The 14,634-nt window shown below is 43.1% G+C and overlaps 1 protein-coding gene across 3 annotated transcripts in view; it reads left to right on the forward strand.

Moving 5' to 3' along the window:
* The window catches only part of LOC140210402 (microtubule-associated tyrosine carboxypeptidase 1-like), a 94,528-nt gene that overhangs the window by 11,572 nt on the left and 68,322 nt on the right, over nucleotides 1–14,634 (forward strand). The window lies entirely within an intron of this gene.

The raw sequence follows: 14,634 nt of genomic DNA on the forward strand, positions 1-14,634 counted from the left end.
ATCTCACACAGCTCTTTGAGTGGAGCTTGAAGCCCAACACTTCCTCTCTGTAAGTATTGGGCAGGTTGGGACTCTGGTATTGACCACCAGGTGTACGTCACATATTGAAATATAATATTTGTTATCCAATAAGTCAGACTGTTGAAGGTGACAGCTCATCTATACCAGTAACCCTAGTCTCTGAATATAGTGCTCTTCAGGCATTGGGAGGTACATGGGGAGATGTCCATAAAAACCATTAGATATAGGAGCACAATTAGGCCATTTGGCCCACTAAGACTGCTCTACCATTCCATCATGACTGATTTTTTTATCCCTCTCCAACTCCCCATTAGGACTTAGTCCTTCCAACTCCTTGATTCTTTGCTGGGCCTTCTTGGTTTTAGTCCTTCTTGATTTTGGCTCTTTCTAAGTCATGAAAGAATTATCTTTTGGAAGTAACTAATATTTATTCCTTCTTTAAGCTGTTGCTCTAACTAAAGCACATGCCCACATTAATAACCTGCTAGAGCAGACAAAATGCATCTTAAACCATTGATGTTTCTTCTCTTAAAGTGGATGCTTGGAAAAGGCAGGAGTAATCATTTTGTGGATCCTACATCAACCATTTTGTGGATCCCTGCTCTCTGACCCCACTATTCAATATGCCCTTGTTTTCTGTGGTGCTTAAGAAATGAGGAGTTTGAGATGAAAACTGAACCAAGGAAGTACTTCTATAAATATAAACATAACTGCTAATCAGAAAAGGCAGATGTTGATATGCAGTAGAAGAGGTCATCCTAGAGCAATGGCATTGTGCTGCAGACAAAAACTTCCTTATTTATCTCAAGGTTTCAGAGCAACAAAAATAGGAGAAATGTAATGGAAGCAAAGAGATAAAGATTCCTTCATATGAAAGTTAAAAATAGATGTTTGAACTGTAATGTGATGAAAACTGAAAATTATCCATGCTAGCAGCTGTCTGAAAGATGGATAAGTCCAGCTGTATTAATGGTTGTAGTGAAACTGTGACTGTGTAATAACAAGCACATCATTCAAGCAAACAAAGAACAATGAATGTAAGAAACCTTGTTCCAGATCATGCTGGAGTGTAGAACCTTGTAGTGCTTGGAGTTGGAAAGTTGCATGTAGAGGAATGTCTGATGTCATGTAGAGTGCAAAGAGTTGGCATGACAAGACTAACTGTTAACAATAATCTCCTCCAGAATAAACTCTTATTGTCTGTTCCTTGTCCCATCTCTGGTGGGCAAACTTGCTAAGCAAATTGGTAGACATGGAAGAGATGGACAGGTTTCCATGCTGTATGAGTCTGTGACTCTGCATACACATCTGTACAGTTACTTTCTACCAAAAAACAAAGATATATGTCTTCTGTTGACTCCTGCCTATTCTTATGCTAGAATTTTGTTTTTTGAAGGCATAAATGCTCTCACTAAGGTTTTGTTCCCCATTCACAAATTTGTAGGTGAAAAGAAATTCTTCTTAAATCTATTCCAAACAAAAATCTAAAGCCTTCAGCTTACCTAATGTTTAGTTCAAAGTTCAAAGTAAATTTATTATCAAAGTACATATGTGTCATCATATACTAGCCTGATTTTCTTACAAGCATTCACAGTAAAACAAAGAAATACAATAAAATCAATGAAAAACTATACACAAAGTATGAGAAAAAAGCAGTGTGCAAAAGAAAACTGCAAATAAAAAATAATATAAATGAATGCATGAATCAATCAATTAAACTATGAACGAAATAATATAGAGTCCTTGGAATGTTGCCCAAAGGTTGCAGAATCAGTTCATTATTGAGATGAGTTAAGTTATCCATGCTGGCTAACACCAGTTATCCCTAATGGTCTTAAGGGACAGCAGTTTCATTACAGGAGGACAATAATATATGCATCAAAGATCCTTATAATGTAAATGAATCATGAACGATATGTCAACATGTGTCAATAACATATTGTCTTTTATGGTATCGCTGTACTTTCTGCAATTGGTACAACTATTTCCTTTTATTTTTCTACCATACTTGAACTATTTACTCATTTTATGTGCCATCTAATCGTTTAAGTCCTTCTTGCTCCCAGCTCCATTGTATATTACAGTACTGTATACTACTACCAATGTCTCGGGAGGGGGGTCCCATTGTACAAAGACTGAAAGTACATTCTATACCTTCCCATGTACACATGCATCAGTATTCTGCTCATTCCAAGATGGATCCCCAATGCCACCTGAAAAGGTCTCCCCATTTTGAAGCTCAGACCTTCACAGTTTCCATGTTCACATCTGCTTGCACTCAATATTATGACTGCCAAATGTTTTGTGTCCCTTTATTCTCCCTGGGAATCCCTGGTTCCTTACATTTCATTTCATTCTGCACCACTGGGTCAGACATTTCCCTGTCCTGTCTCCAACAAGCAGTCCAGTGGTCATGTAATTTTAAACAGGTGAGGCAGACAGTCAGTTAAGTATCATAGCTATAATATAGCTCCAGACTGTAGGAGATCTACACATTAATTTTGTGGGAAACTTCTATTTAAACAATTGATGGAAAGTGCATAATATTCCTGGCTGGATTACTTAAGAGCACTTGAAAGGGCAGAGGTGGCAGTATTGATTTACGTTCAATGGCTTGAAGCAATAATGTATGTGGTTGGAACTAAGAAACAAAATCATTGTAATTTTTGGGACATAACTAGTCTTTAGTAATTTCATTTACTATAGTCACATGTACTAAGATACAGTGGAAAAAATTGTTATCCATGCCTTCCAGACAGATCATCCCAAGCATAAGTACATCGAGGTCGCACAGAAGGTAAAATGCTCATGGATGCAGGATTCACTGTTGCAGTTCCAGAAAGCATACATTGCAGGTAGACAATAAGATGCAAGGGCAACGACAAGGTAGATAGAGAGATCAAGAGTTCATCTTAACGTACAAGTGGTGTGTTCAAGAGTCTTATAACAGAAGGGGTTATAACAGACCCTGGTTGTATGTACTATCAAGTGTTTGGTTCTTCTGAGATAAGGACCAGGGTGCGAAAGCTGCTTTCCCGAGGTAGCAGGATGTGTAGATGTGTAGACGGAGTCAACGGAGGCTAAGCTGGTTTTTGTAATGGACTGGGCTGTATTCACAACTTTGCCATTCTTGTTGTCTTGGGCAGAGTAGCTGCCAAAGGTTGTTGTTGTGGCACCACTCAACCAGATTTTCAATTTCACTCCTAAGTGCCAATTCATCACCACCTTTGATTTGGCCAACAGCAGTGGTGTCGTCAGCAAACTTACATATCACTTTGGAGATGTACTTAGCCTCACAGTCATAAGTATAAAGTGGGTAGATCAGAGGGCTAAGCACACAACCTGGCGGTGCACCATTGCTGCTGGAGCTTGTGTAGAAGATGTTGTTGCCAATCCAAACTGCAATTGATGAGCTTCTCACTTCATCCATCCCCCACCCCACCCACTTACTTCCCTGTTAACTGGTTTTACCTGTCACCTGTCAACTTGTACTCCTTTCCCTCCCTCCAACTTCTTACTGTTGCTTCTTTCCCCCTTCCTTTCCAGATCTGATGAAGGGTCTTGGCCTGAAACATTGACTGTGTTCTCCATTGATGCTGCCTGACCTGCTGTATTCCTCCAGCATTTTGTGTGTGTTGCTGACATTAGCCTTAATAATGTTTTGAGAAACAGTCAAACATAAACACATTGCACGGGAGATGAGCTAATTTCAGTGAGTTCTAGATGGAACTGGTTGAGGTTGATGGCTTTCAGGATATGCGGGAGAAAAGGGACTACACACATAGAGGTCTTGAAAGGAGAACCAGTGTGACTACAGTTCTGTAAGGGTGAAAGGAAGAGTACCTGATGACCAGATGTAAACAAAACTGAAAAACAGAGATTTATATGTCTGGCATTTAATCTAATAGTTTAATAGAAATAAATGCACAATTGCCAAAGGGATAGGGGTTGGGGTATGGGTATAAAATTAACACAAACTAACTTTGGCCAGCCTGAACCAATCCCAGCCCAAGGATTCATGTTTTTTTTGATACCTGATGCAACCCTACCCAATGAATAGTGAGATCCCATCAGCTCTTAAGCTGTGCGGTCATCCCCTCCTGGAACATAATGGTTGGGTCGATGGGTAGTGGAGTGAAGGCATGAATTGGAAGAGGTGCTACCTCCTTTGCTACTTGCGCTGTTCTGACTGTTAATAGGCAGTCAGTTCTAATGTCTTCTACTGTGAAGCAGCCTGGCATTATCAGCAGCCACGAGGGACCGAAGGGTGATTCTTCTGAAGCTCAGGTCAGGTAGGCAGTGTCTAATAGGAGGGGCAAGTCAGGATAAAAATTCCAGATTACATGAATAGAATCCAAGTGAATGAAAATAGATATCGCAAGGGTGGTCAAAGGAAAGGTTAAGGCTGATCTGGGACCCCAAAGAAAATGTTTTTAAGATAGAGTACATTAGAGTAACAATGCACTTGTGGACAAGGCTGCTGTCTTCCTGCTGCTGTCTTCAGATGAGGCTGGGATTCTGATAAACTGGTTTACCTGGGTCTCCCTTCCCACTGACATGAACATGGTCCCAGCACCTGCCAGGTAAAGGATTAGGATGAATAGAATAGATAAGAGCTGGTAGGATGAATAGAATAGATAAAACAAAGCATAGTGATATTTAAAGTGATTCAGCTACCCTGAATACATTATGCTGCTGAGGGAGCAGGCTGAAGAGGTTTTGGCCACAACTTTCAGTAACAACCCAAAACCCACAGGCAAGTCAGATGAAACTTCCGGAGTGATAATTTAAGACAAAAGGAATTGGCTCTTTAAAAAAATACAGATCAATTTGGAATCTCTAAATGGACTTGTGAAAGCAAAAATCCTGCTCAATTTTATTATACTTGATGAACAGATATTGTTGGGTAAGTGAGCAGAAAAATTTTTGACAAAGCACTACGTAATTCAGTTGCATATCTGGCCTTATGAGTCCTAGTGAAGGATCAACTGTTTATTCTTCTCCTTAGGTGCTACCTGAGCTGCTGAGATCCTCCAGTATTTTGTGTGTGTTACTTTGTATTTGACCATAGTTTAGGAAGGCAAAGTGTTGAGGAATTGCTGTTGTTTTTTGAGACTGGAAGGAAACGCACATTTCCTGTAGGGATTGGTTTTGAGATTGCTATTCTTTCAAAACCTATAAGCAATGAGGAGGATATGACTGTGCTGATGTATTTGATATACCTGACTGATTAAGTTTTCACAGATGCAGAATGAGGGGGATCTCATTGCAACCTAATGTAGAAAGGCCTCGATAGAGTGCTTGAGGAGAGGATGTTTCCTATGGTGGGGGAGTCTAAGACCCAAGGACACAGCCTCAGAACAGAGGGACATCCTTATAGAATGGAGTTGAGGAGGATTTACTTTAGCCAGAAGGTGGTGAATATGTGGAATTTGTTGTCACAGGTGGCTGTGGAGGCCAAGTCATTACGTGTATTTAAGGCAGAGATTGATAGATTTTTGATTAGTCAGGGCATGAAGGGATACGGGGAAAAGGCAGGAGATTGGGACTGAAAGGAAAAAAGGATCAGCCATGATGAAATGGCAGAGCAGACTCAATAGGCCAAATGGCTCTTATACCTTGTGGTCTTATGGTGACCTATATGTACTTTGATAATGACATTTACTTTGAACTTTTTGAACATTAAAAGCCAATCTAGCTGAGAAAACTGTTGAGATCAATTCTCAAAGGTTGCAAAAATCTGTATTTAGAGACATAGGTTAATCAAGAGCAAAGAATATGGAATTGTTAAAGGAGGCTTATGTCTGACTAACATTACAGATTTTTTTTGAGGAAGCAACAAGGAATGTGGAAGAGGGATATGCTTTCCATGTGCTTTATATGAATTTTAACAAGGCATTTGAGCATGTCACAGTTTGATTAATAATTGTTAATGCCTGGGGATCTAAATAACAAATTTGACTAAAGTTTGGGTCAGTAGGATTAGGCAAAGGAATTTTAGTAACTGGGGGTATTTATGCAGAAGGGAGCTGCAGGGCTCAATTCTAGGTATCTTTCATTTTGTGGTCTACATTAATTATTTTGGACTAAAATATAGGGGTAGTAGTTAAGACTTTTGTCAATGATAACTAAAACTAGCAGTATGGTTGATGATGAGGGAGAAAGACCTGTGTTTTCGAAATATGTTTGTGGATTGTGCTGAAGCACATGTTCTTGTGCTGTAAGATTCTTTGATTAGCAATCTGGGTGTCATCAAGGACCCCCATCATCTGGGCCATGCTCTCTTCTTGCTGCTGTCATCAGGAAGGAGGTACAGGAGCCTATAGTCCCATACCACCAGGTTCAGGAACATTTAGTACCCTTGAATCATCAGGTTCCTGAACCAGCGAGGATAACTTCACTCACCTCAACTCTGAACTGACTCCACAACCTCCAGTCTAGTTTTCAAGGACCTTACAACTCATGTTCTCAGTATTATTTATTTACTTACTTCTTTATTTGCAATGTGTTTTTGCTTATTTGTTATTTGTCAGTCTTTGTGTGTAGTTTTTCTTTTATTCTATTGTATTTTTCTGTTCTTCTGAGAACGCCTGCAAGAAAATGTATCTCACATTAATATATCTCTAATCAGCATAAGAAATAAAATGAATAATCTTGAAATTCAGCTACAGATTGGAAAGTATGATGTTGTGGCCATCTGTGAAACTTAGCTAAAGGATGGCTGCCACTGGGAGCTGCAAGTCCAAGGATATACAGTGTATTGGAAAGATAAGTTATTAGGCAGAGAGGGTGGTGTGGCCCTGTGTATAAGAAATAATATTACATCATTAGAAAGGGATGACATAGAATCGGAAGGTGTAGAGTCTCTATGGGTTGAGTTAAGAAATTACAAGAGTAAAAGGACACTAATGGCAGTTGTATACAGGCCTCCAAACAGCAGCAGGGATGTGGATCACAAATTACAGCGGAGATAGAAAAGGCATGTCAGAAGGGCAATGACATGATAATCGTTGGGGATTTTAACATGAAAGTGAATTGGGAAAGCCAGGCCAGTACTGGACATCAATAGAGAGAATTTGTAGAATGTCTAAGGGATGGCTTTTTAGAACAGCTTATTGTTGAGCCCACTAGGGGATCAGCTGTGCTGGATTGGGTGTTGTGCAATGATCTGAGGTGATAAGAGAGCTTAAGGTTAAGGAATCCTTAGGGAACAGTGAACACAATATGACCGAGTTCACTTTGAAATTTGAGAAGGAGAAGCTAAGTTCCAATGTGTCAGTATTTCAGTGGAATAAAGGAAATTACAATGGCATGAGAGGGGAACTGACCAAAGTTGACTGGAAAGGGACACCAACAGGAAGGACAGCAGCGTAGCAATGGCTGGAGTTCCTGCGACAAATGAGGGAAGTGCAAGACAGATATATTCCAAATAAGAAGAAATTTTCGAATGAAGGAAGGACACTACCATGGCTGACAAGTGAAGTCAGAGCCAAAGTAAAAGCAAAAGAGAGGGCATACAAGGAAGCCAAAGCTAGTGGGAAGATAGAGGATTGGGAAGCTTTTAAAAACTTGCAGAAGGAAACTAAGAAGGTCATTAGAAACATAGAAAATAGGTGCAGAAGTAGGCCATTCGGCCCTTCGAGCCTGCACCGCCATTTATTATGATCATGGCTGATCATCCAACTCAGAACCCCGCCCCAGCCTTCCCTCCATACCCCCTGACCCCCGTAGCCACAGGGCCATGTCTAACTCCCTCTTAAATATAGCCAATGAACTGGCCTCAACTGTTTCCTGTGGCAGGGAATTCCACAGATTCACCACTCTCTGTGTGAAGAAGTTTTTCCTAATCTCGGTACTAAAAGGCTTCCCCTCTATCCTCAAACTGTGGCCCCTCGTTCTGGACTTCCCCAACATCGGGAACAATCTTCCTGCATCTAGCCTGCCCAATCCCTTTAGGATCTTATACGTTTCAATCAGATCCCCCCTCAATCTTCTAAATTCCAACGAGTACAAGCCCAGTTCATCCAGTCTTTCTTCATATGAAAGTCCAGCCATCCCAGAAATCAATCTGGTGAACCTTCTTTATACTCCTTCTATGGCAAGGATGTCTTTCCTCAGATTAGGGGACCAAAACTGCACACAATACTCCAGGTGTGGTCTCACCAAGGCCTTGTACAACTGCAGTAGTACCTCCCTGCTCCTGTACTTGAATCCTCTCGCTATAAATGCCAGCATACCATTCGCCTTTTTCACCGCCTGCTGTACCTGTATGCCCACTTTCAATGACTGGTGTATAATGACACCCAGGTCTCGTTGCATCTCCCCTTTTCCTAATCGGCCACCATTCAGATAATAATCTGTTTTCCTATTTTTGCCACCAAAGTGGATAACTTCACATTTATCCACATTAAATTGCATCTGCCATGAATTTGCCCACTCACCCAACCTATCCAAGTCACCGTGCATCCTCTTAGCATCCTCCTCACAGCTAACACTGCCACCCAGCTTCGTGTCATCCGCAAACTTGGAGATGCTGCATTTAATTCCCTCATCCAAGTCATTAATATATATTGTAAACAACTGGGGTCCCAGCACTGAGCCTTGCGGTACCCCACTAGTCACCGCCTGCCATTCTGAAAAGGTCCTGTTTATTCCCACTCTTTCCTTCCTGTCTGCTAACCAACTCTCCACCCACACCAATACCTTACCCCCAATACTGTGTGCTTTAAGTTTGCACACTAATCTCCTGTGTGGGACCTTGTCAAAAGCCTTTTGAAAATCCAAATATACCACATCCACTGGCTCTCCCCTATCCACTCTACTAGTTACATCCTCAAAAAATTCTATGAGATTCGTCAGACATGATTTTCCTTTCACAAATCCGTGCTGACTCTGTCCGATCATTTCACCGCTTTCCAAATGTGCTGTTATCACATCCTTGATAACTGACTCCAGCAGTTTCCCCACCACCGACGTTAGGCTAACCGGTCTATAATTCCCCGGTTTCTCTCTCCCTCCTTTTTTAAAAAGTGGAGTTACATTAGCCACCCTCCAATCCTCAGGAACCAGTCCAGAATCTAACGAGTTTTGAAAAATCATCACTAATGCATCCACTATTTCTTGGGCTACTTCCTTAAGCACTCTGGGATGCAGACCATCTGGCCCTGGGGATTTATCTGCCTTCAATCCCTTCAATTTACCTAACACCACTTCCCTACTAACATGTATTTCGCTCAGTTCCTCCATCTCACTGGACCCTCTGTCCCCTACTATTTCTGGAAGATTATTTATGTCCTCCTTAGTGAAGACAGAACCAAAGTAATTAGGAAGGAAAAGATAAATTATGAAAGGAAGCTGGTGACTAACATCAAAGAAGATACTACAAGCTTTTTTGAAGGATATAAAGGGTAAAAGAGAGTTGAGGGTAGATATAGGACCAATAGAAAATGACACTAGATATATTGTAATGAGAGACATCACAGTGGACGACATCTGCAGCATACTGGGCATTCAAGAGTGTCAGGGAAGTGAAGTATGTGCAGTGAAAATTACGACTGAGAAGGTACTCAGGCAGCTTAATGGTCTGTGGGTGGATAAATCTCCTGGACCTGATGGAATGCACCCTTGGGTTCTGAAGGAAGTAGGTGGAGAGATTGTGGAGGCATTAACAATAATCTTTCAAAAAGGAATAGATTCTTGCATTGTACTGGATGATTGGAAAATTGCATATGCTACTCCGCTATTTAAGAAGGGTGGGAGGCAGCAGAAAGGAAACTATAGACCTGTTAGCCTGACATCAGTGGTTGGGAAGTTATTGGAATCGATTGTTAGGGATGAGATTACAGAGTACCTGGAGGCACATGACAAGATAGGCCAAAGCCTGCATGGTTTCCTGAAAGGAAAATCCTGCCTGACTAACCTACTCCAATTTTTTGAGGAAATTACGAGCAGGGGAGACAAAGGAGATGTAATAGATATGGTGTACTTGGATTTCAGAAGGCCTTCAACAAGGTGCCACACATGAGGCTACTTAACAAGATAAGAGCCCATGGAATTACAGGGAAGTTACTGGCATGGGTGGAACATTGGCTGATTGGCAGAAAACAGAGAGTGGAAATAAAGGAATCCTATTCTGGCTGGCTGCTGGTTACCAGTGGAGTTCCACAGGGATCGGTGTTGGGACCGCTGCTTTTTACAATGTATGTCAATGATTTGGACTATGGATTTGTGGCTAAATTTTCCAATGATACAAAGATAGGTGGAGGAGCAGGCAATGTTGAAGAAACGGAGAGCCTGCAGAGAGACTTAGATAGTTTAGAAGAATGGGCAAAGAAGTGGCAAATGAAATACAATGTTGTAAAGTGTATGGTCATGCACTTTGGTGGAAGAAATAAGTAGAAGACTATTATTTAGATGGGGAGAGAATTCAAAATGCAGAGATACAAAGGGTCTTGGGAGTCCTTGTGCAGAATACCCTAAAGGTTAACCTCCAGGCTGAATCAGTGGTGCAGAAGGTGAATGCAATGTTGGCGTTCATTTCCAGAGGTATAGAATATAAGAGCAGGGATGTGTCATATACGGGTGATGGAAGCGGACCCAAATGCGAGAAACAGACACTGAAGTACAAGGAACTGGACTATGTTTATTAAGAACGCTAGGGAAGCCGAGGAGCGAGGCCAAAATGATAATACAAAGGTAGACGTAGAATGACAAACCAGAAAACTTGGACTTGGACTTGGGACTTGAACTCAACAGAGAACACAGGTCATGACTCGGAATTTGGGGCTTGACTGGGACTCGGCATCTGGGTCTAGACTTGGCTCAGACTTGGCTTGGATGACTGGGACTTGGCTTGGACTTGACTCTCGACTTGGACTTGGAACTTGGCCCTCGACTTCAACTTGGAACTTGACCCTCGACTTGGACTTGGAACTTGGCTTACACCTTGGACTTGGGACTTGACTCTTGACTTGGACTGGGAACTTGACTCTTGACTTGGTCTAGGCTCAGACTTAGATGCAGGATACGGAACACTGAGCTGGGGCTCCTCCTTGGACACAGGACATAGAGCCGGGACTCTCCTTAAACACGGGATACAAGACACTGAGCCGGGGCTCCTTCTTGGACACAGGACACAGAACCAGAACTCTTCTAGGACACAAGATATGGACCACTGAGCCGGGGCTCCTCCTTGGACACAGGGCATAGAGCCGGGACTCTTCTTAGACACAAGACACTGAGACCGTTCCCCCCCCCAGGGTAGCAGCAAATGGCAGGACTTACCCAACGGAGGCAAGGGCACGAGGAGACAGTTCCCAACTCAAGGTAGCGGCAAATGACCGGACCTACCCAGCGGAGGTGAGGACATGAAGAGTCAAAACCACACAACAATAGACAGTTCTTTTATCTTGGCATGAAGTGGCTCTAAGTAGTGGCCAGTTCTTGACTAGGCCCCGGAACTACTGACAGCGGTTCTTGACTCACTCCGGCAGGTTAACTTGATGGACCCATTCCGGTGAGGATTCTGGCGAGATTACTGACAAGGTTACTGTCGAGGACGGTACAGCAAGGAATCACTGGAACCCAGAACTATTTATGTTGCCAGCCTGAAACAAGAATCAGGTGCCTCAATTAAGGCACCCAACGGAACAAAGGAAAAATGGAATAACTGGAGTACGGAATCCACGGACCGGACCGTGAACCGGAATGCGGACTTCACGGACAGGACCGTGACAGTATGCCCCGCTCTATGGGAGCCTCCTGGTGAACCAACAGGCTTGACCGGATTATCGGCGACCCGGGCGGGTGGGGGAGGGGGTGGGTAGGGTTTCAACAAGAGGGAACTCTGGATGGCGAGAGTTTAACGGCAGTGTCTGTGTTGCTGGGTCCATGTTTGACTGGGCCGTTCTGTCATATGTGGGTGATTGAAGTGGACCCAAATGCAAGACACAGACACTGAAGTACTAGGAACTGGACTACGTTTATTAGGAATGCTAGGGAAGCCAAGGAGCAAGGACAAAATGATAACATGAAGGTGGGCATAGAGTGACAAACCGGAAAACCTGGATTTGGACTTGGGACTTGAACTCGACAGGGAACTCAGGTCATGACATGGAACTTGGGTCTTGACTGGGACTCGGCACCTGGGTCTAGACTTGGCTTGGAGTTGGCTTGGACTTGACTCTCGACTTGGACTTGGAACTTGACTCTTGACTTGGACTTGGAACTCGACTCTCAACTTGGTCTTGAAGCTTGACTCTTGACTTGGACTGGGAACTTGACTTTCGACTTGGTCTTGGAACTTGACTCTCGACTTGGACTTGGAACTTGGCTCTTGACTTGAACTTGGAACTTGGCTCTTGACTTGGACTTGGAACTTGGCTCTCACCTTGGACTTGGGACTTGGAACTTGACTCTTGACTTGGACTTGGAATTTGACTCTTGACTTGGACCTGGATCTTGGCTCACGCCTTGGACTTGGGACTTGACCCTAAACTTGGCTCATGCCTTGGACTTGGGACTTGACTCTTGACTTGGACTTGGAACTTGACCCTTGACTTGGACTAGGTTCATACTTGACTTAGACACAGGACACAGAACATTGAGCCAAGGCTCCTCCTTGGACACAGGACATAGAGCTGGGACTGTTCTTAGACACAGGACATGGAACACTGAGCCGGGGCTCCTCCTTGGACACAGGACAGAGAGCCGGGACTCTTCTAAGACACAGGACACGGAACGCTGAGCTGGGGCTCCTCCTTGGACATAGGACATAGAGCTGGGACTCTTCTTCGACACAGGGCACAAAACACTGAGACTGTTCCTCCCCTCAGGGTAGTGGCAAATGGCTGGACCTACCCAGCAGAGGCGAGGACGCAAAGAGACAGTTCCCAACTCAAGGTAGCAGCTAACAGCCGGACCTACCCAGCAGAGATGAGGACTCAAAGAGACAAAACCACACAACAATAGACAGTTCTTTTATCTTGGCATGAAGTGGCTTGAAGTAGCGGCGAGCTCTCGACTAGGGCCCGGAACTACAGACAGCGATTCTTGACACAGTCCAGCGGGTTAACTTGACGGACCCATTCCGGCAAGGATTCTGTCGGGGTTACTGACGACGGTCCAGCAAGGAATCACTGGATCCCAGAGCTATTTATGTTGCCAGCCGGAAATGAGAATCAATTAAGGCACCCAATGGAAGAAGGGAAAAATGGAATAACCGGAGTACTGAATCCATGGACTGGACTGTGAACCGGAATGCAGACTTCACGGACCGGACCGTGACAGGATGTGATATTGAGGCTCTATAAGGCACTCGTGAGACCACACTTGGAGCATTGTGTGCAGTTTTGAGCTCCTTATTTTAGAAGGGATATACTGACATTGTAGAGGTTCAAAGAAGATTCTCGAGAATGATTCCAGGAATGAAAGGTTTACTGTATGAGGAACGTCTGGCAGTTCTTGGGCTGTATTCCCTGGAGTTCAGGAGAATGAGGGGGGATAGAAACATTCCAAATGTTAAAAGGCCTGAACAGATTAGATATGGCAAAGTTATTTCCCATAGTAGGGGAGTCTAGGACAAGAGGGCACAAATTCAGGATTGAAGGATGTCCATTTAGAACAGAGATGTGGAGGAATTACTTTAGTCAGGGGCTGGTAAATCTATGTAATTTGTTGCCACGAGCTGCTGTGGAGGCCAAGTCATTGAGTGCATTTAAGGCAGAGATAGATAGGTTCTTGATTAGTCACGGAATCAAAGGGAATGGGGAGAAGGCAGGGGAGTTGGGATGACTGGAAGAATTGGATCAACCCATGACTGAATGGCGGAGCAGATTTGATGGGCTGAATAACCTATTTCTGCTCCTATATCTTATGGTCCTATATGGTGACATACATTTATTTTGATAATAAATTTACTTTGAATATTGAACTTCTGAACAAATATAGGTATATTAAATTCTCTCTGAAGAAATAGGCATTGTGAGAGGGCAAGCAGGTCAGGGATATATATGGTAGAATATTAAAAAGTATAGAGAAATTGAGCATTCTAGGGAAACCTGTGAAGGTAGCAAGGCAAGTTCCATTGGGATTCTGCTCCCTAAGCAGCCCAGGTGAAGAGTGTCAACCTGAAATGCTGGCTGTCCATTCCCTTCCGCAAATGCATTCAGTTTCTCCAGCAGTTTGAATTTTTTGCTGCAGATATATTCTCCTTATTGAGCAGTGTTTTTTTTGAAACAAGAGTAGGGAGATCCATTTAGTACGGTGTGAAACACCCGTTAGACAACAGCAAGAGTATTGTGCACACATTTGGTCACCAGATTACTGGATAACAAGAGACGTGGTGTGAAGGTGTTTTCAGAATAGGAGAATAATATGAGGGAGTGAGGAGGCTGAGGTTGTTTTCCATGGAACAAAAGGAAGGTAACTCTAGATTTATGTTCATTGACAGGAGGTTAGAAAGGAGTTGAGAGAAATTACTACAATCAGAGTGAGTGGAGATAGATACCCTGTCCACATGTGAAGCAGCACTTGAAGAGTTGTGTATTACTGGGGTCTACACGAAGAACAGAGAAGTGGGAGCCATTTCAGAGTGGCATTGACACATTGGGCCAT

Source organism: Mobula birostris, chromosome 15, assembly GCF_030028105.1.
Source record: "Mobula birostris isolate sMobBir1 chromosome 15, sMobBir1.hap1, whole genome shotgun sequence".
NCBI classification, from domain to species: Eukaryota; Metazoa; Chordata; class Chondrichthyes; order Myliobatiformes; family Myliobatidae; genus Mobula; species Mobula birostris.